Source organism: Balaenoptera ricei, chromosome X, assembly GCF_028023285.1.
Source record: "Balaenoptera ricei isolate mBalRic1 chromosome X, mBalRic1.hap2, whole genome shotgun sequence".
Classification (NCBI taxonomy): domain Eukaryota; kingdom Metazoa; phylum Chordata; class Mammalia; order Artiodactyla; family Balaenopteridae; genus Balaenoptera; species Balaenoptera ricei.
Window position 1 is genome coordinate 30677581 of NC_082660.1, and position 20275 is coordinate 30697855.

General features: G+C 34.4%; 1 protein-coding gene across 6 annotated transcripts in view; it reads right to left on the reverse strand.

Annotated features, from left to right (window-relative positions):
• DMD (dystrophin) overlaps positions 1-20275 on the reverse strand; it is a 2476968-nt gene that overhangs the window by 1904549 nt on the left and 552144 nt on the right. The gene's annotated exons all lie outside the window — the stretch shown is intronic.

Below are 20275 nucleotides of genomic sequence, written 5' to 3' on the forward strand. Positions count from 1 at the left end.
TTTGGTAAATTGCTAATTATGGCTATCTTTGTTAGATTTAAATTGAATTAGATTAAACTGTGACCCAGTGATTTTCTGGCTTCTTATGTGGTCAATGCAAACAGTTATGTTTAATGGTGGTAAAGCTGAGATAAAAATGTTAAATGTAAGAGTCAATTGCAAGGTCATTATTTTTTTCAAAGTAATGAAAACATAGTACTTTATCTACTGTAAAATTACAGGCTAATGACTTAGTCCTACAGAGTGGCTCTCAAACCTTGTTCAATGTACCCACACTGATTTAAGAAATGATAAAGTATCATTTCAAAGATTAAATAATGATGAGGAGTGTAAATCACATTTTAAGTGGTGCCACCAAATGTAAGTTTTTAAAGCTCTCAGTAGAATTTTTTGGATAAAAAGATGAGGAAAATTATTCAATCAAAGCAGAAGGTAATTATAATATTAAAAAAGAAGTATTTGTGAATCTTACTTTTAAAAAGTAATCCAATAAATATTTTAATATCTTGTGAAAGTTTTAATATTGTTTTCCAAGGCACTGAAACCCAAGCAGGACCCTGTGGTGCCCTCCCTGGTACAAATCCTTTCTGTGTCCCCCGTTTCTTGTTTGTAGGAAATAGGCTTCATTCAGCCTCCTTGACCTTCCCTGAGTTCCAAAAGGCAGATTCAAATAGTTGCTAATCAGGGAAGGAAGGGGATGCAGAAACTAGGGTGGAGCAGTCAAGAAACAATAGCGTAGCCTTGGGGAAAAGTTCTCATTTATCTTCAAGGAATATACATAACAATATCTTTGATTTCCTCTGCAGGAACTACGGCCCCCACCCAGGTAGAGGATGGTAACTTCACGCTGAGCACAAGATTCCTGGAGCACCGCCCTGTTACCTCACCACCAACCAATCAGAAGAAAGCCACACACCCTGCAGCCCTCACCCCAAGTTTTGCCTTTAAAACTTCTCCCCCAAAACCATCAGGGAATTCGGGGTTTTTGAGTATGAGCCAGCTGTTCTCCTTGCTTGGTCCTGCAATAAACCTTTTTCTTTTCTTTTTTTTTTTTTTTATAAACCTTTTTCTGATCCAAACTCTGACGTTTTGGTTTGTTTGGCCTCGCTGTGCATTGGGCACAGGAACTTTGTTCGGTAATAGCATCAAATTCCATTTTTTAATGTACCATGAACAAGAATATTAAAATAGTTTAGATTGCTCAGCCAACTTGTTTACTGAATGTTTATTGATCAAATAAAGAGGTGAAAAATTACCTGATGAGTCTAACTAGTAGGAACAAATAGCCTTTGTAAAAGTTTTTCTTACATTTACCTGATTTGGACCAACCATGTTCAGATTTTAATTACTTTGTTATCTAAACTACCTACTTTACAACAACACTGTCAGTTTTTCTTAGAAATGGTTACATATGACAACACAGTGCTAGAATTGAGAGAACCCCTGAAAAAATGTGTAGGGGAACAAATGTGCCACCACAAAATGTCTCTTTGGCATGTAGATTATTTGAAGCTGAAAACAATCAAGGCCCAAAAGACTCAGGAAGAATCTTTGACCTTTCCTGTAACTGCCTAAAAGAATGAAGATCTATTCCAGAAAGGGAGCCACCACCATAGATAACTATAGTATAATTTGAACTAAGTGTGGTAGATAGGGAGGTATCTGGTACAGTCTGTTAAAAGTCCTCTCTGTGTCCCATTGTTTCTGTGTGGTCCAGCAAACATTTCTTTACCAAATATTTGCTCTTTTTCATATTTGCTCAATTCCTGTGAATTGCCTTCATACCCTTTGAAGTCCCAAACCATTACTCCCTTCTCCTTCCCTCTGACAGCATATAACCCTCAATTGCCTAACTTGTCACTGGGTCTAATTTTTCTAGTGAAGCCCTGTTCGTATGTAATTAAATTTGATTTTCTCTTGTCAATCTGTCTCATGTCAATTTAATTCTTAGGCCAGCCAGAAGAACCTAGATGGGTAGAGGAAAGTTGTTTTCCTCCCCCACAAATGTTATATAACTTTTCCAAATAAATATTATAAATATTTTATTCTAAAATAGTTAATTACCTTATGAATTATTTTCAATGAAATATTTTGATATTTAAAAGAAAGCAAATTTAAGCTCTTTTTTTTTTTTTGGCTTACTGAAGTCTAACTGAAAAATGAAATTATAAGGTATTTAAAGCATACACAGTGATGATTTGATATACATATATGTACACTGTGTTTTCTCTTCTTAAAAAAGTAAATCTATTGAGGAGAAAAAAGCACCAATATTTAAAGAATTCACATTTAATGAGGAAATAGGAATTCTTCATTTACTATTTGTGATGAGTAGTCAGGGAATCATCCTTAAATTATAATTGTCATTACTGATTTAATTATATGGAGCAGAAACATGAAATTTTAAGAACTAAAATACAGTTTAAAATTGCTACTTCTTAATTTGTGCTTTCCCTTTTTCTATTGTATATGGTTTGATGACAATTAAATTAAAATATTCCTTCATGTTATAAATATTATAAATATCTTATTTAATTATTTGGAGCTTTCAATACCATAAGATTACTACACTAGTTATATGCATATATTTTTAGATTTCCTAGTCTAGGTGGAAAACTTCAGCCTTTTACCTAATCTAGTTAAATAGTTTAACTATATTAAATCATTTAACACACACAAATATATATATGTATATATATATAAAATCTCCTTATCGTTTTATTTATTTCCTATGTATTTTTGTTAATTTATTGAGATGCTTAGAAAAATTAAAATGCTTTTTTATAACACTTTTAAAACAATAATCATTGATTTCTCATATTATTGAGCTCTAAATTTGCCCTATTTCCAAGGAACTGTATGTAACATGTTCTTCAATAATTAGTGAGTAGATTTTTTAATATGCATTACTTTATCCTAACATCTATATTTCTTGAGTACCTTCTATTTGTTTGGCCCACACAGTGAGTATCATAAAATAGTGGGCAGAGTCCCAACTCACACTGTACTAAATGGGCTAATAATGGAAGCTGTAGACACTTTTCCAATAACTGTTCTACATGGGCTCATAGTTTGAAGAGTGCACTTCAAAAACAGAAATAGCTAGAAATTCAGCCTTCTTATACTATTCTAAGGATTTATCAATGCAGTTCTATATAACATAAATATTTATCTCTGTTAAAAACATACTCACTTCAAGGGAAATCTACGTGGTGATAATAGTGGGGAGAATTTGGGGGAAATCTGTATTTTTAAAAGCTTTCTGTTGATTTGGCCAGCAATGCATATACCTATATGATTATGAGTGTTTATCCACTGATGACCACATTAGAACAATAAAATATTGACTCACTTGAGGAAATGTCTTCTCACTTAAATAACCTTGTTCCTGGTCTATGCATTTGATTTGAGAACAGATCCACTGCTACATGTTCAAAGTTTCAAGTCCACATGTGTTGAATAGGGGGGAAAAAAGTGAGTTTTTCTTTTCCTATTCCCTCTTGTAACTTCATTGAAAGGTAACTTGCATTCTTTTTATCCATTTCATTTCTTGGGCTGGTCCTACATAATGTTAAAACAATTTGGAAATATGGATCATGTAACAAATTCAGTATCAGTTTATAAGCTAAATTACTAAGATCGGTAATATATTTTGTGCTTTCAAGTTTGTTTTATTCTTTTTACTTACTGCCTTGGGGTACTGAAGGCAGTTTTAGTAAAGAAAAAGTTTCATAGTTTTTCTTCAATTCATAATTCTTAAAAAACATACTTGAGCCAATACAGCTCATTATATACATTTTGAACTTGGCTTCGAAAACAGTACATCCTACTTTATACTATGTAATTGTTATCAACTATATGCAATTATTTCAAATAAATTAAGATTTTAGACAATACCCTGATATATTACACTTAGGTTGCCTAACCAATAGTTCTTGAAGATTTCTCTTTAGCTACAGTTTCTAGCTTCCTTTGCAGTTAGGTTGAATCATATAACTGGGTTTTGGCTCATGGGATGTTGGTGAAAGTAACCAAAGTCCCTTTCTGATCCAGTCAAGATATTTTAATATTCTTATATAACTTTGCTGTCTAACATGGTAGCCACTAGCTATGTATGGCCATTGAGCACTTCAAATATGGCTATTCCAAGTTGAGATGTGCTGTCAGTGTAAAATATATAACAGATTTTAAAGAGGTAGTACAAAAAATATTCTGAAATATCTCTGTAATAATATATTGATTACATGTTGAAGAGATAATATTTTGGATATACTGGGTTAACTAAAATATATTATTAAAACAATTTTACTTCTTCCTTTTTTACTTTATAAATATGGCTACAAGAAAATTTTAAATTACATAAGTGGTTTACATTATATTTCTATTGGACAGTGTGGTCAAACTTCTCAGGGTTCTGTATCTTTCTACTTTCTACCACCATTCACTCCTTCATTCATTAATCATGCAGGAATATTTATTATGAATCTACTGTGTGCCTGATATTCTTCTAATAATCCCCTACTGATAAGATAGAGGATGGAGGAAAAGGAGAGCAGAATATGGCACCCCAAAATATGCCTCCTTGGCATAAGGATTATTTTGAGCTGAAGGCAATCAAGACCCTGAAGACTCAGGAAAAGCTTGTATCATCCTCTTTAACAGCCTGAAAGAATTTAGATAGGGAACCTGTACCAGGAAGAGAGCTATTACCAGAGATAACTTTTTCATCTGAGAGATTTATCAGCATGGCACTGGCAAACATTAGTTTATTCAACATTTCCTCTTCTCACCTTCCTGTGAATTGTCTTCCTCCCCTTTGAAGCTCCAGACTGCTCTCCCATTCTTTAGCTCAGTATGGTATATAAACCCCAGCTGCCTGCCTTTGAGCTTCTTATCTTTGTGGGGTTCATGTATGTATGTATGAACAAAATTAACTTTTTCACCTATTAATCTCTTTTTATTACAGGAGGGTCTCAGCCAAGGACCTAGAAGGGTAAAGGGAAAATTATTTTTCCTCCCTGACAGTGTCACATCATTCCATGATACAAATAAGGAGGGGGGGGGATGCGCTACCTGATCTAGAAACTGAATTATATGACAAGATTTTTTGTGCTCAGAATGGAATCCCTGCCAGGACAAGCAGGAGGATTGATTATAATGTGACTGAATGGTGCTTAAAGAACCACAGATGCTGGGTTCTGTCTATTAGGAAGAATGAGCACACAGAGTTGTGAAATGTTAAAAGACTCCTGTGTCTCATTCCTTGGACTTCAAGGGCTGTGGCATTTTGGCAATGCCAGTGAATTGCCCAGGGGTTCCGTGACAGTGATGATGGTTGTGAAACAGGGACTCTCAGGGTTAGGAGAAATTTAAGTGTGACTATGTGGACATACTGCTGGAAAATATATGCTTTTTTCAGCCTTTTATAAATAATGAAAACTACTTATAAACCATCCTCCATTTCCTATTCAAGGGGCTTAGACATACAGAGTTCTCAGGCTATTTTTTCTTTTGTAGAGAAAATGTAGAAGGCTCCCTTGCAATTTCCTTCCATTGTATATTACTGTCAGAGACTTTCTTGCGTTCAACCAGTTCTTTCCTATATAATATTAATTCTGCATGCATGTAAAACCTAATAAAAATCTGGCTCATTAAAAATGGAATTAAACAAAACAAAACCAAAGGGTTCAAATTATGAATATGAGTAAGGTACCACTTATTTTCTACTTTGACTAAACAACTCCAATTCTTCTGACGTTTCTCATAGGACTTTTTTGCCTGATATTTTAATCATTGTTCTCCTTCCTATCTTACCTCATCTAAAAGAGATTCCTCAATATCTCTTTAGTTCTCTTTAAAACCTTTAATATTCATATATTTTTAAAAACAGGGGTATCAATGTTATATTTTACTACTAATAAAATTTATTGTAAAAAAATTGTGAAAAAAAGTAGCATTCCTTTTGTTGCCCCCCCCCCGCCAAATCTTTCTAATTCATTTTTTAACAAAATAATATTGCCTACTCATTCATCTTTTGGTTCTCTTCACACCCAAGAAGTAAAATGCTTTGCAAATTGCAGCGTTGATTCTAGCACCTAGACATGTACATCTTGTTGGAAACCCAGGGCAGTTCGTCCCAAAATATGCCTTAATGGCATATTGATTATTTTGAATTAAAGTTACTTAAGAAACAGGCGATGCAGGAAGGACACTTGACCCTCCTCTCTGTCTCCTGAGAGCAGGAAATAAATCTCTGTTATGAAAGGTGCCCTCCTTGTACTGGGAGATAGAAGGACACCCTTATTACCAGAGACAAGGAGCATGTACACACAAATCTTATTACTTTTTTACTAATTTACTACCCAAGCCCAAACTTTACTTAAATTCCTTACTAATTAAGCACCCAACCCTAAGTTTCTTTGTCCTATCAATTCCTTTCAAATTTATTATTTCTTAATCAAAAAAGTATAAAAGCTGCCTGCTTTGACCACTTGTTAGGTCCCACTTTTATGAGACCTCTACGTGCATGAATTAAATTTGTTTATTTTTCTCCTGTTTATCTGTCTGGTGTCAATTTTATTATTAGTCCAGCTACAAGAACTCAAAAGGGGTAGAGAGGGAAAATTTCCCCTTCTCAACAATCTCAAATCCATTGTTTTTTTTCTATTCAGAAGGTAAAAGTGTAGTAAGCAAATTACCAAGTCCAACATAGATAGACCATAATATCTGTGATTTTTTTTCTCAAAAACATATGGGAAAAAAATTCTCATAGACCTCTGCCACCAGGAATCCTGAAAATGAACAAGATAAGGAAAATGACTTCCTCATCAAGCAAAGACAACAAACAGCAAATGCTATTATCCATGAAGAACAAAATCTTTGTGATTTTATATATTTTAATGGAAGAAAGCTAGGACTTGTTTTGTAAGTTGGTAATATTTCTTTTATAACTTGAGACTGCTGATTCGCTAACCTACGACTAAGGTGAAATAGAAAATACACTAAAAGAAATATTCATATAATGTCATTGTTTAGGATCTTCGACTATTAGGCAATACACTTAATGATATCTAAATTGTTGTTTTTAATCCAAACTAGTGGTTGACTGAGTTAGACAACAGGTTTGATCTTCAGGGATATATTGAAATGCCTTATATATAGGATCTGAATAAATTCCCAATGTCTACTACCATAATACACTACTTAAACAGCTCATTTAGAATATTATTAGAAGCAATCTTCATTTGAACTTCTTCTTTCAGAATATATGTGCATAGTATATAGTGAGGCATACCTAAACATCAAGAGAATATTGCTGACATTCCAAAATTGTATTTAATTCTTCAAGTCAGTTATGATAATAAAATCAGTAATACAAAACATTCTGCTTTGCCTTCATTCTCTTTTTTTTTTGTTCAATGAAATATTTATTATCTACCATGTGCAAGGCAAATATTCACAGGAGTGACTCTGTGAAATGGTTCCATCATTCTACGTAAACTCTATAGCAGGTTAAAGAGTAAAAGGCAATTTTTAAAAGAGACTTTAGGGAATTAGCCCTTTTCATATCACAGCTATGATGAAACTCAGCAGTTCAGAATACTGGAGGTGGACAAATAAAAGCTGAAAATTTAAAAATAGTCAGGAGAATTTGTAACCAAAACAACTAAGGAAAATTAAATATGTGCTTTTAGGGAAAGGTCTAGAAAATGCAAGCAATATTATTAATGAAATAAAAATATATTTGCCTTCATTCTTAAAAGGTAGAAACAAAATCAATTTTACTTGAAAACTGGCATATTACAATCAAACATTTCCATCCTTTGTGGTGACAAACAATGGTCCAGATTCCTGAAGAGACCATTAGAGAAAACCTAAGCCAACATTCATTTTTACTAAATACATATATTTCTCCTTCAATATCAGAAAAAATATATCAGTATGAATGTGTAAATATATTTTAAAAAAATTTATCAGAAGCCTGCTTATAAAACAAGAGGAAAATAACTTTTAAAAAGGTATAAATCTATAAGCATTGATACCGATCAGGACCCTGTGGGGCTCCTGGGCACAAAAGCTTTCTGTGTCCCCCATTTCTTGATTACTGGAAATAGGTTTCATTCAGCCTCCATGACCCTCCCTGAGTTCCAACAAATAGATGCTAATTAGGGAAGGGAAGGGAGCAGAGACAAGGGAGGAACAGTCAAAAGAAACAATAGTGCAGCCTTGGGGCAGGGTCCTGGTTGGGTTTCCACCCGCCCCCCCCTCCCCCCGCAAGGGATATACATAACAATATCTCTGAGCTGTTTTGCAGATACTTCTCCCCAACAGCTGGGAGAAGTTAAAGGTATGGTGCCCACAAGCACGTATTTTTCTATATAAACTTTAGGATCAACTTATCTAAGTCCAGAAGAAAATATTACTTATATAGGAATGTCATTTAATTTATTCATTAACTTAAAAACAACAGATACTTTTATGATGTTAAGTCATGCTTTTAGGAACAAAGTAGGTCTTTCCCTTTAATTTTCTTTTGTGTCTTCCAGGAGAGTTTTAAATATAGATTTTGAAAATTTCTTATTAAATTTGTTTCTTGTCTCTAGTGTTGTAAATGGGTATGTCTGATCCATAAAATCTTCTAGCTCGTTACCATGAAGTCTATTGATTTTGCATGTAAATTTTATATTCTGCTAACTTACTAAATTATTTTACTGTTTGTATTGGTGTTTGGGTTTGTTAATGTTATTGTTTCTTTGTGGCTTTTTGGGTAAACAGTCATATCTGCAAATTGGGACACTGCTACCTCTTCTTTCAACTGTTCTGCCTTGAATTGGTTTATTTCATCTGGTTGTGATGGCTAATACTCCCAACACAATGTTAAGCAGTAGTGAAGATAGCTGAACATTACTGTAACTTTTTCTTTGGTCAGAATGCATCGAATGTGTCCTCATTAAGTAATATGCTGACAATTGGACTAAACTGTATATACATAGTATAACATGCTAGCAAGAGTATCCAATGATTCCTTTTTATACTCAGTATTTTTATCAGGAAAGGGTATTTTATTTTATCAAATATCAGTATCTCACACTTAAATGTAAACAAAAAGTTAAGATCACTAGATAATTTGAAGAATGACTTTGAAAGTAAAAGAGTTCCTCAAAATAAAACAAACAATAAACTAACAAGAAAGCAGGACCATAGAAGATAGGAACAATACAAGAAGCAGAAGAGTATTGTGGGAGAATTATATTGAAAATCTAGAGAAAGTAAAAGAGAAGTGACTCCATTTTCTGAAACAAGATCATGAGGATACGGAAAAATGAGCAAAAAAGGAAGAATAGAATAAAATATTTTATGACATAATATGTCAAAAAAATTACCTCCCTTGAGCCCTTTCTCAGGAAGCTACCAGAGGTTATACTCTGCTAAAAACCAGAGAGTAAACCAAGAAAGATGACGAACAGGATCTATGGCACTAGGTGTCAAACACAGAATACTAGAGAGAGGTCTTTAGAGAGTAGCTGCACATCAGGGTCAAGAACAAGCATTCTAAAAGGTGTCATGTATAACAGCAGGCTTGAGTTCTCATCTTAACTTTAACTCCTTGGGCCTCTGACAATGATAATCACACCTTATTCTGATGCTCTCTGCTCTTCTTTGTCTCTTTTTCTTTGACTTACACTGTAAATATATTTGTTACCCAGTATTTCATTCATGGCCACATGCTTTACCTGAGGTGCCTCATCTATTTCTCTAGTCACCAACCCTAACAAAGTTTAAGCTGTGTTTTCAAACCTGATATTTTCCCCCCCACACATCTCTTGTTAAATTCTTTCAATTCCCATACCCCATTAAGCAAAACATGTAACCAAATCCATCAGCTCTCATACCCCACTTAGCAAAATAAAAGCCTGTCAGACAAATGCCAGCCTCAAGCATTCTTCTCAAAGGGATTCAATTCTTCTTGCCCTCACAAGAGTATAAACGATATTATATACCACTTATTGAAAGTTTACCATATGCCAGGTATAATTCCATGTGCTCTGCATGCAGAACATCTTTTAATCTTTTAAATAAATATTTGATGGGGAAGTTGAGGCTTAGAAAGGTTTAATAATTTACTCAAGTTTACACACACTAAGTGGTGAACTGGGAGTTAAAACTCAGGCTTCTGAATCTAGTACTTGTCCTCATACAGATTTCCTGAATGCCTCATAACCACATTCAACCAAATATTTCAATATCTAAAACCAAAGTGATCAACGACCCTCCAAAGTGGATCTCTTCTCCTTTTTCTCTCAGTTCCTCTCCCAATTTGTGGTATCTATATCTGCCTAGTGTCCCAAAAAAATACCTTGCACCCATCAGATTCATTCCTTGCTCCCCTTTTCCAATCATTAACTAAACCTTGTTGTTTCCATCTATCCAACCAGGTCATCCCCATTTATATCATCCAGGCGTCATATCAGGATTTTGCCATGCCTTGGTGGAAAGGTTCAGGAAGTGCTTGGAAATGTGGATCTTAAACTCAATGTTACAAATGCATATTTGGAAGTTTGCATACTCAAAAATCATTTTCTCAGTGCTTCCAAAGTGTCAAGTCCAGTTTTAGGTCCTGGGTAGAGGTGATGTTTGAGGACATGAAAGAAGATGAAAGAGAAAGTGTTGACAGAAGAAAAGACTGAGATAATGGATGGTATGACCAACATTGTTTTCAAATCCTTTCTCCCTTCCTTCCTAATTGCCATTCATTCCATCCATTCAACAAATATGTATTGAGTATCACTGTACACCAGGGTGTATGCTCTAGGCTGAGTATATAGTGATGACTGAGTCAAGGTTCAGACCCTCAAGGAGTTCAGTTAATAGATGGATGTAAAATATATGTAAACAGTAATTATAATGCAGTCAATAATGGTTCTACATAGTAAATGCTATGAAGAAAGAAACCAGAGGTAAATCAAGGCTGTCTCCACTGATGTATGGTCACCCACACTAGATCACAGGAGAGGCAAAGATCAAGTTAACTCCAATGCAATTGTACTGGATTACATATACAAAGTACCACTATCATTGTGTGTATGAATGTATCTTCTCTCATTTTTTTCTTTGAAAATTGAGATAACTTCCTACCTTCCTCCCTCCTTTCGCTTTCTCTTCCTTCCCTTTCCTTTCTCTTCCTTCCCTTTCCTTTCTCCCTCCCTCCCTCCCTTCCTCCTTTCCTCCTTTCCTTCCTTCCAACCTTGACGTAACTTTCAGGAGCTGAAAATACTCTTTCCATGAAAACATACTAAAACTAAAATTATTTTTCATGATTTCTCATGGGAAATTTACCTGTATTTTCCCACCAAACCCTCTCCTTCAATAGTCTTTTTTATCCTAGTAAACAGCCATCCTATCCTTCCTTATGTTCAGGCTAAAATTGTTTTTCTCCACTCTCTCAATCTTCATATCTAGTCCATCAGCAAATCCTGTTATCTGTACTTTCAAAATGTATCCAAACTATGGCCATTTCTCCCCAGGTCCATGGCTACCAACCAAGTCCTAGCTCCACACACACACCCAACCTGGATTATTACACTAGCCTCTAGTTCACCTCTCACTTCTACCTATACATCCTACAGTATACCTTACATTGCTTCTAGCCACTGCTTAAAATTCTCAGCCTCCTAATCTACCATAATGTAGAAGCAAATGCCTTTACGATGATCAATTAGGCCCTACCTGATTTGTCCCCCTAATACCACTTCAGCTGTGGCTCACAGCACTCTCCTCTAGTCACTCTACTCCAGCCACCCTGCTGCCCCTCGAACACACACACATTCCCTCCCTCCTCAGGACTTTTATACATGTTCTTCCTTCTGCCTGGAACTTTCTTCTCCATGACATCTGAATGATGCATTCTCTTCCTTCCTTCCGGTTTCTTATATGTCTCTTCAGAGAGGTCTTCCCAGGATCCACTATAGAAAATAGCAACCCACCCTATTCTTAGTCTTTCCTCATCCTCCTTTATTTTTCCTTTTAGTACCAATCACCATCCAAAATTCTATATTCCAGGTATAGAGAGAGAAAACAAGTTGACAAATAAATACAGAGAATGTCAAATAGTTTGCTATATGTTTCCTTGTTTAGTTTAGCTCATCTGGTTCACAGAGCCCTACAATTAAAGGGACTTTTTCTCTTTAATGCTGTGTTCAAACACCTAGAGCACCTGACATGTCATAGGTGCTCAATAAATAATAAGTTAATGAATGTAGACTTTATGTGTATTTCTATAAAAATATGTTTTCTTAAATATAAATTATTATTTATGAAGGATACAAGCTTCATGCAGAGGCATACTATTCAAAATATTTATTCTCTGACTGACATAATAGTTGCAGGTAATTTTAATAGCAGGACCAGTTCTTACAAAAAGTACCATCCATTGACCATGTATTTTGAAAAGATTGGTTTTCTAGGTGCCAGGTGAGCTAAATCAAAGAAGAAAACTTTTAGCAAATTCATCCATAACTCTCATTTGTTCTCATTAAATGACAACTAATATTAAACCATGGGGTGGTTTCACTCACATTTCTAATTAAGGGGTCTGCTTGTCTCCATCCATCAGCTGGCCACAATTCTGGACATGGCTGTAAGTGATTGCTTATTTATGGATCACCTATTGTCTACTATTACTGTTACTTCTCTTTATACATAGAATTGAGATAGTTAAATTAGGGCTTAAATTAGAATAAGATTAGGCAAAGGACTTTTTCAAACCATACTCTGCCTTTTATTGTGCATGAACTTTACAAATCTGCCTCTAGCTGCATTACAAGAGAGATTTCTACAGCTGAACTTGTATCAATAAATTACTGTTAGATTTGGTCTTAACTCTTTGTGTTCTGGCTACCATGATCATAATTGGATAGAGAATTCTAAGAGGCCAAAGGAACCGAGGTAAGGTCCAAAACATTACCCCTTAATGGAGCACAGAGAAAGAGCCTCAGAATACCACTAAAATAAAATTCTTTGCAGAAGCAAAGTAATGAACAAAAGAGAGATCGAAGGACACCGTATATCCATTGGAAACTTTATATTAGTAAGGAAAACATATTGTTGCCCATGAAATAATTGCAGTGAAAGGAAATGAGGAGATACAGTTGACAGTATGCCTGGATAGGCTATTTTTTTCCAGAACATTGAGCTCAATTATATTAATTGCTTTCCTTATCACCTACCTGCTTACAGAACATAGTTTTAAAAAAATATTCTTTCTACCTATCTACCTGTCTCAGATATCTATGCGAATCAGATATATATTTTTGAGACTTGTAACATAAAAAGAGTATTATAAGACTAAATACAGGTAATATACATATATATACGATACATATAAAGTATCTGATTGGTAGGTTTGGAGTCTTTTAACACCAGCCCAATTCTATTATTGAATAAAGATCCCTCAAGATAGACCCCAACTTAAATCAAGTATAGTGATTCTCAACTGGAGAAGGAGAAAGATCATTCCCCCTTGAGGATTCATCAAAATCCTAGATGAGGTTTCCTTAAACATTCCCTACTACAGACCCGAAAACCTACAGAAGACCTACAGAATCAAAAACTCTGGCGGTGGGTTCTAGTAATCTATGTTTTAACAAGCCCTCTAGGTGATTCCGATGCAGCGCGCTGCTGAGTGTGTGTGATATCAAACAACTCTACAAAAAATTGTAACCCACTTACATTTTCATTTCAGATCCAGATGTCTATGCCCTAAGTGTAAAGTCTAGGCTTCAGATTCAATTTTGCAAGAAGGATTGGTGGTGGGAGGGCAGTCTAATTGCTCTATCACTGCCTACTGTTTTAGAACTACACATTTTTCAACCAGAAGTTGAATATTAACATGATTAAACTGATATCTCATTCTTGGCTCAACTGGCCCCAGCAACAATACAATTATTCAGGAATGGCATCGTGCTCTCTCTCACAGCCTCCATTCTCCACTCACACAATCTCCTTGGTCACTTGTCACCTGACAGGCCAAACTTCTTGAAGCATTCCATACTTCCACATGCAATTTTTGTTGCCTTCACCTTTCTTTAAATTGTCTTTGTGTGGACAACCTCAGATTAAATGTCACCTCTTTTCAGAAAGCTGTCCTTCTCTCCAAGCAATCAGTCATTCTTCCTTCTATGTTCCCATGGCACTTCTATTATATTAAAGGCCAAATTTTATTTTAATTATTTGTTTATATCATTGTTTCTTCCTTCAGATGATAATCTCCTAGAGAAGAAAAATCATGTTTATTGTGCCTTTTTCAGGGTACAATACTATGCCTGCCACAGAGTTGGCACTCAATAGATATTCGTTGAATGTTGAAAGGTTATTTTAGCAACCATAATGCTCCAGTGGGACAGCACTAGAGTGCCAGCTCTTCTTCCCAAAATGAAAATAAATCTCTAAAGTCAATATATGTTGTTTTGCTAGAAAGTTATATAGGGCCCTAAGACGGAATAAATCAGATAACTAATGCATCTGCCTGTCAGCTACAGAGAATTGTTTTTTGCTAGCAACAATCATGCTAATTGGTAAATATTTACATTTGCCAGCTGCACATGCTTGCCACTGAGACCACTCCACATTACACAGGTACTGCAATTAACAATTCCATTTCTCTCATATTTCAGAACATAGAGCAAAACATGTATACCTTCTAAAACTAGCTAGAATTATTAAGAGCTCAGTAACAGTGGCTTGATAAAGAACAACATATTTGTAAGAAAGATCTGCAATATAAACAATAAATTATTTGTCTTTCATTGAAAACAGTGAGACCTATCACAATCCAATTTTCCTTTCACTAACTGAATGATATCCTTTGTTACTTGGGTACTTTGCAAAGATTAGATTCAGGAAAACATTCAAGGGAATGGTTCTCAGTGGATTAGGCCATTAGCATAATTATCTCAATTGCAAACACAAACACATCATTCTAGAAGTCATCTTAACATCTAGTGTAGATGTCAGGGAACCCACATGCCCATAAAGCAATATTTTGTATTTCTCATCAAAGTATTTTAAATCAATATTTAAATTGTCTCTTACACGGAATAATTTGCTTACGACTAGTGGAAATAAAGTTAATATTAATAAATAACAGTGTTCACAACTTACATGATGATACTGAAAATTAGATTACATCACTCACCAAAATCTAGAATGTAAAAGTATTAACATTTAATGTATTAGAAATCGTTCGGAAAGAATTAAAAGTCTTCCTCAACAATGGTTGAGTTTTGGGGTTATTAAACATTCAAAGGTAGGTTAAAGTCTCTGTTGGCATTGCAAGCATTAAATATCTTCTGTTCTCAAGGTTTCAATGAACTCAAAATCCTTCTTCACTTCTCATAAAACCTATCAATTGTGCGACGTGTCCCAAGAAAAATGCAGCATTTGGTAGGCGGAACAGTTGTCACAACAGCAACGGATATGGAAATATCATGGGGTTTAGACTCCAGTTTCCTGGGTTCCAGCTTCATCTCTTCCATTTACCTTGAGCAAGCCACCTAAATTTCATTTAGCTCATCCTGAATACTTATCTCACGAGGTCAGTGCAGCAACTAACCATAAAAGCATAACTCAATATCGTTATTAATGTGAGGATATACAGGAACAAAAAGTTCCTAATCTTCACTGTTTCTGAAATGAGGATTTCTATAGTTTCCTGTACCTGTGTTCATCTCTCAAAAACAACTGTAGCAAATAATTCAAGTGTTACCAAAGCCTTATATGGGCTTATTATCATGATCCAGAGACTTAGTTCACTGCCCTTCATCCTCCTAGTGACCTAATTCTTTCTGAGACCAAATAGTAGGGAGAAACAGGAAGCCAGGGACATAGCCGTCTGGGTCTGTTTATATCTATGGTGAACCTTGCATGACACAACAGCTGTGCTCTATTACTGATAGTCAGGCACCTTGTATGGTGGTTATATATAAATTTGTTAATTACATATACATTTAGAACTGACACAGGGGAAAGGTACATACAAATTGTTACCTCTTGCACTGAAACAATGTTTTGCTCCTATGTTCCAGTATCTTCCATTTATATAATGAAACTGTTCATTTAACTTTAAACATATGACATGCTTTCTGTGTATGCCTGTGTGTTTGTGTGCATGTGTGCATGTGTGTGTGTGTATGTGTGTGTGTGTGTGTGTGTGTGTGTGTGTGTACTGAGGGCATGGACTGGCATAGAGAGTGTGGCAAGATAACGAAATATAAATACATGTTCTATTCTCCCTGCTCCATCCAAAGAAGGTAGCCAAAACCACGTTCAAGAAAGAAATCAGCAGGCATCCAGAGGAGAATTGCATAAATATATGATTCATTCAATTCAGAAAATATATTACATAATAACAAAATTGGCAATATTTTATGTTTTCTATTTATACAATTTTAATATATGTTTTCTCACAAAGTAGACATGGACATATAAGGAAAACAAGGCTCAAAGAATTTGAATTTTAGGTGCACCTTTCTTTTTGAAATGACTTCAAGTGTGGATATAATGATTTCTCCTAAGTCTCCATGGTACAGAGCTGTGTAAAGAAGCCTTGTTTACTGACTCACAATTTTAGTGTTAATCTGTATTATACTGTGCTCATTATGCTGGCTAGAACGTAAATTATGGTGAATTCTTGGGAAAAGTACGTTACTTCAGTTAATTCTGTCTCACGTTATTGTTATTGTGAAAGGGTGTGCCTGGTCTTTTAGGTATGGGCATATATTGGGTTGGCCAAAAAGTTCATTCAGTTAATGAATACGTCATTCAGTAAAGTTCTTGGTGAAAATGAAGAATGTCTTTTATTTTTACTTAAAACCCAATGAACTTTTTGGCCAACCCAATAGATTGCTGAAACGAAGACATATCATGTGTATCAGTGAAGACATTATCATATCATGAGCCCTTGAAAAGTTCACAGACAAAACCAATTACACATTTCTACTTCATCTAAGTCAAATATAAAGTTGTCTATCACTTTTGGAAGAATTAGAGAAAGTGAAGTTAGAGGATGGAAATAAAGTTAATCACTAAATCCAGAGTAGGATCAAAACCGTCGCATAACTCATTGGGAGACAGTTTAAATCTTTCAATTGATCTAGTAGTAAATATTTTTTCCCACAAATTGCTTTTTCTCTAACACAAACATCAAGCAAGTTTTATGACAAAACTATTGTTGGTCATGATTTCAAAAGTGTACTTTCCTTAAATGCTTCTTTGAATGAACCCGTGTGAATGAGCAAGATTTTTATAATGTGAATTATATTTGTGGTAGAGTAAACACTAAACATTTTTTTAGGATTATAAAATAGCTATAAATTACAACAAGAGAATATTTACCTTGAATTAATCTTACCTAGAAACGGCTTTGTGTTTATGTGGAGATAAATATTGCTTGCTTATCTTTATAGAATAGATGTGATAAATCACATTCTAGTAAAATTTTTGGAATCGAAGGTTAATAGAAGACTTATTTTGAAGAAGAGATAGGGCCTATTTTAAAATGGTACTGGGAAAGTGAAAAATCAGTTGGATTTACTACAAAGATACATTAAGCTTCAAATGACATAAGGCTATATTTAATCATATTTTCTCCTTAAACTATCCCTAGTGTAGCTTTACAAAATAACAAGAAACTTACTTTGCTGTCTCCCTGTACTTTACAAATATCATACAAAAGTGTGTGTGTGTATATGTCTCACTGATAAACCTTTTACCTCATCATATTCATTTTTATTGTTGCGGTATGTGTTTCTCTTTGTCCAATTTACCACAGAGACAGATGATAATTTTTCATTGCCTTTTCTCTCTTTTTAAAGCCATCCTCAGCATACTCTTTTTCATTCTGAACTTTCTACTTTTCTTAAATTTAGCATATATTTAATTATCTGTACTACTGAACCAAACTGTATGTATTACACAATATTTATTTAGTGCACTAGTAATGATTAGTAGGGTTATAAAGAAAACACACATTCCTGACTTCAGTGGGTTCCCATTTTCTCAGTCTGGAGTGTCTTACTCTTTGATGCTCCTTCCTTTAGAGTCTCTCAATCAGTAGAACTCTCCTCATCAAGGTTTCCTGATTCACTCTAACTCAGAGTACTGCTTTCTCTGACCACCCACAGACTACTTAGTGCTACTCCATTTAGCAATTATTCAACATCTCCCAAATATGCACGTTCCATGAGATCAGAAGATTCAACTTAAACTAATTTGATGCCTCCTACAGGCCTTGACTTCTGCTCAATTCCATGTAGTGATGAAATAAATATATGTCAAATGACATATCTCACAGTTATGTTTATCTTTTGGTATCACCAAGTGGCTTAAACTGAATCAATCAGCTTTCTCTTCTCATTATCTTCGAAAGCATCTAGATAAAATTTAGTCATGTACCTGAAGTCTTGACAAGAAAAGAATTCGGTAATATGTACAATATATTTTTCAGGTCTCTAAATGAAAAATCAACACATAGACACACATATAAATTTTATCTCTAAATATTTTCCCTCTGTCTTTATAAATATTTATTTATATTCCTGACACCTCGGGTATGCCTAAATATGCAACTTCGGTATTTGAAAGAATGGTGACTCTCCTGATCCAATTGCAATAGGTTTGGGGAGAACACTTAAAAATAAATGAAATAGGTGGGAGTTGAATTGCGGCGGCGGTGGGGGAAAGTTGGGGAAAAAACAGTAAATGCACTCATGCATGTGATTATTCCACAGCTTTTAAAATAGGGGTGATCATTAGGGTAAGGAAAAATTGCTCTAAGACAGTGCCCACAATGTATTCATAGAAGACAGGGTATCAAACTACTGTTTGTATATTAGCACATGAATTGTGGTAAACAACACTTGGAAATGTCAATGTTTAGAGGGTGATGATCTATTTAGATTTGTGGGAACGAGAATTCACAAGTGTTTATCATGTTTACACACCTTATTAAAATAACTCATTGGTTTAATTCAAAGACTCAGAGTATTATGTTAAATTATTATTATGAAAAACTCTCTACAATTCTGATTTGTTGGTAGATTTCTTTGAAAGTTTTTATCTATGGTCTACTACAAAGTTCTGAAATTAAGAAAATTTTAATGAGGCTACTAGATATAGCAGTTAAACCATATACACACAACTGATAAATCTTCTGAGAATTATGAATTCCTATCCTAAATATTTCCAAGTTTGTTCTTCATTTATTCTTCTTCATTTATGTTGTTATAATTTATTCTTTTTTATTAATTCTGCCCCACTTAGTTAAAAAAAAGTTGAGATTTTAAAAACATGTGTTTCATTCCTATGTTTGTTTAAAGTTCTGTAATAGCAATTTATTAATTAACTCAGTAAGTAAATATAAATGAAATTTGATTAGTTAAAATTCAGTAACTTCACTTCTTGCCAATATACTAAAGAGCACCTGGCAATATTCTGCTATCAAATACCACAAAGAATGGATGATACTCTAAAACCTTTTGTAGTAGTAAAGGGAACACTTTTTAGACTGCATCTCCCAGTGGACTGTTTTGGATCCATTACCAAGATTATTACATAGTGAAACAGACCCATGGAGAGAGTAATTTATATATATATATTAAGAGTGTCAGGCACTGCGCTAGAAATTTCACATATAGTGCCTCTTTTAATCATCACAATGACTTGCAAAATAACCATTACCACCGTTTTGCCTCTCTTAAAGCCTTGCATATAGGGTCCATATTTTATTAGCTTTATACTCCCACTATCTGGATTTGATTTATTATACAGGTGCACACACACACACACACACACACACATACACAGTAGAAGGATGAGGAAACTGACTAACAAAGCATTTGACTGATTTGCCCAAATACAAAATTATTAAATAAAAATTAAGTCTCTCTAACCTTGAAATCCACATAAACCTCCTTAATATTGCACTCTTAAGGTAAGAATATTTAACTGTGTTCATATAAAAATTATCTAGAATTGTGTTATTGATCATGAGTTAGTTGCATTTGTAAAATAAATAAATATTAAGAGTATGGATTGATGCTTACAGAAAAAGAGAACAAACTTATAATCTTAAATTACCTGACACATGCTCTAAGTGATAGAGGCCATATAGCCTATCAGATTTTTTTGAACTTTGTAAAGATCAAGAACGACCAAGAGAATAATCATTTTCAGAACAACAAAAATTCCTCATATCTTCTTCTAGTGCATGACATATACT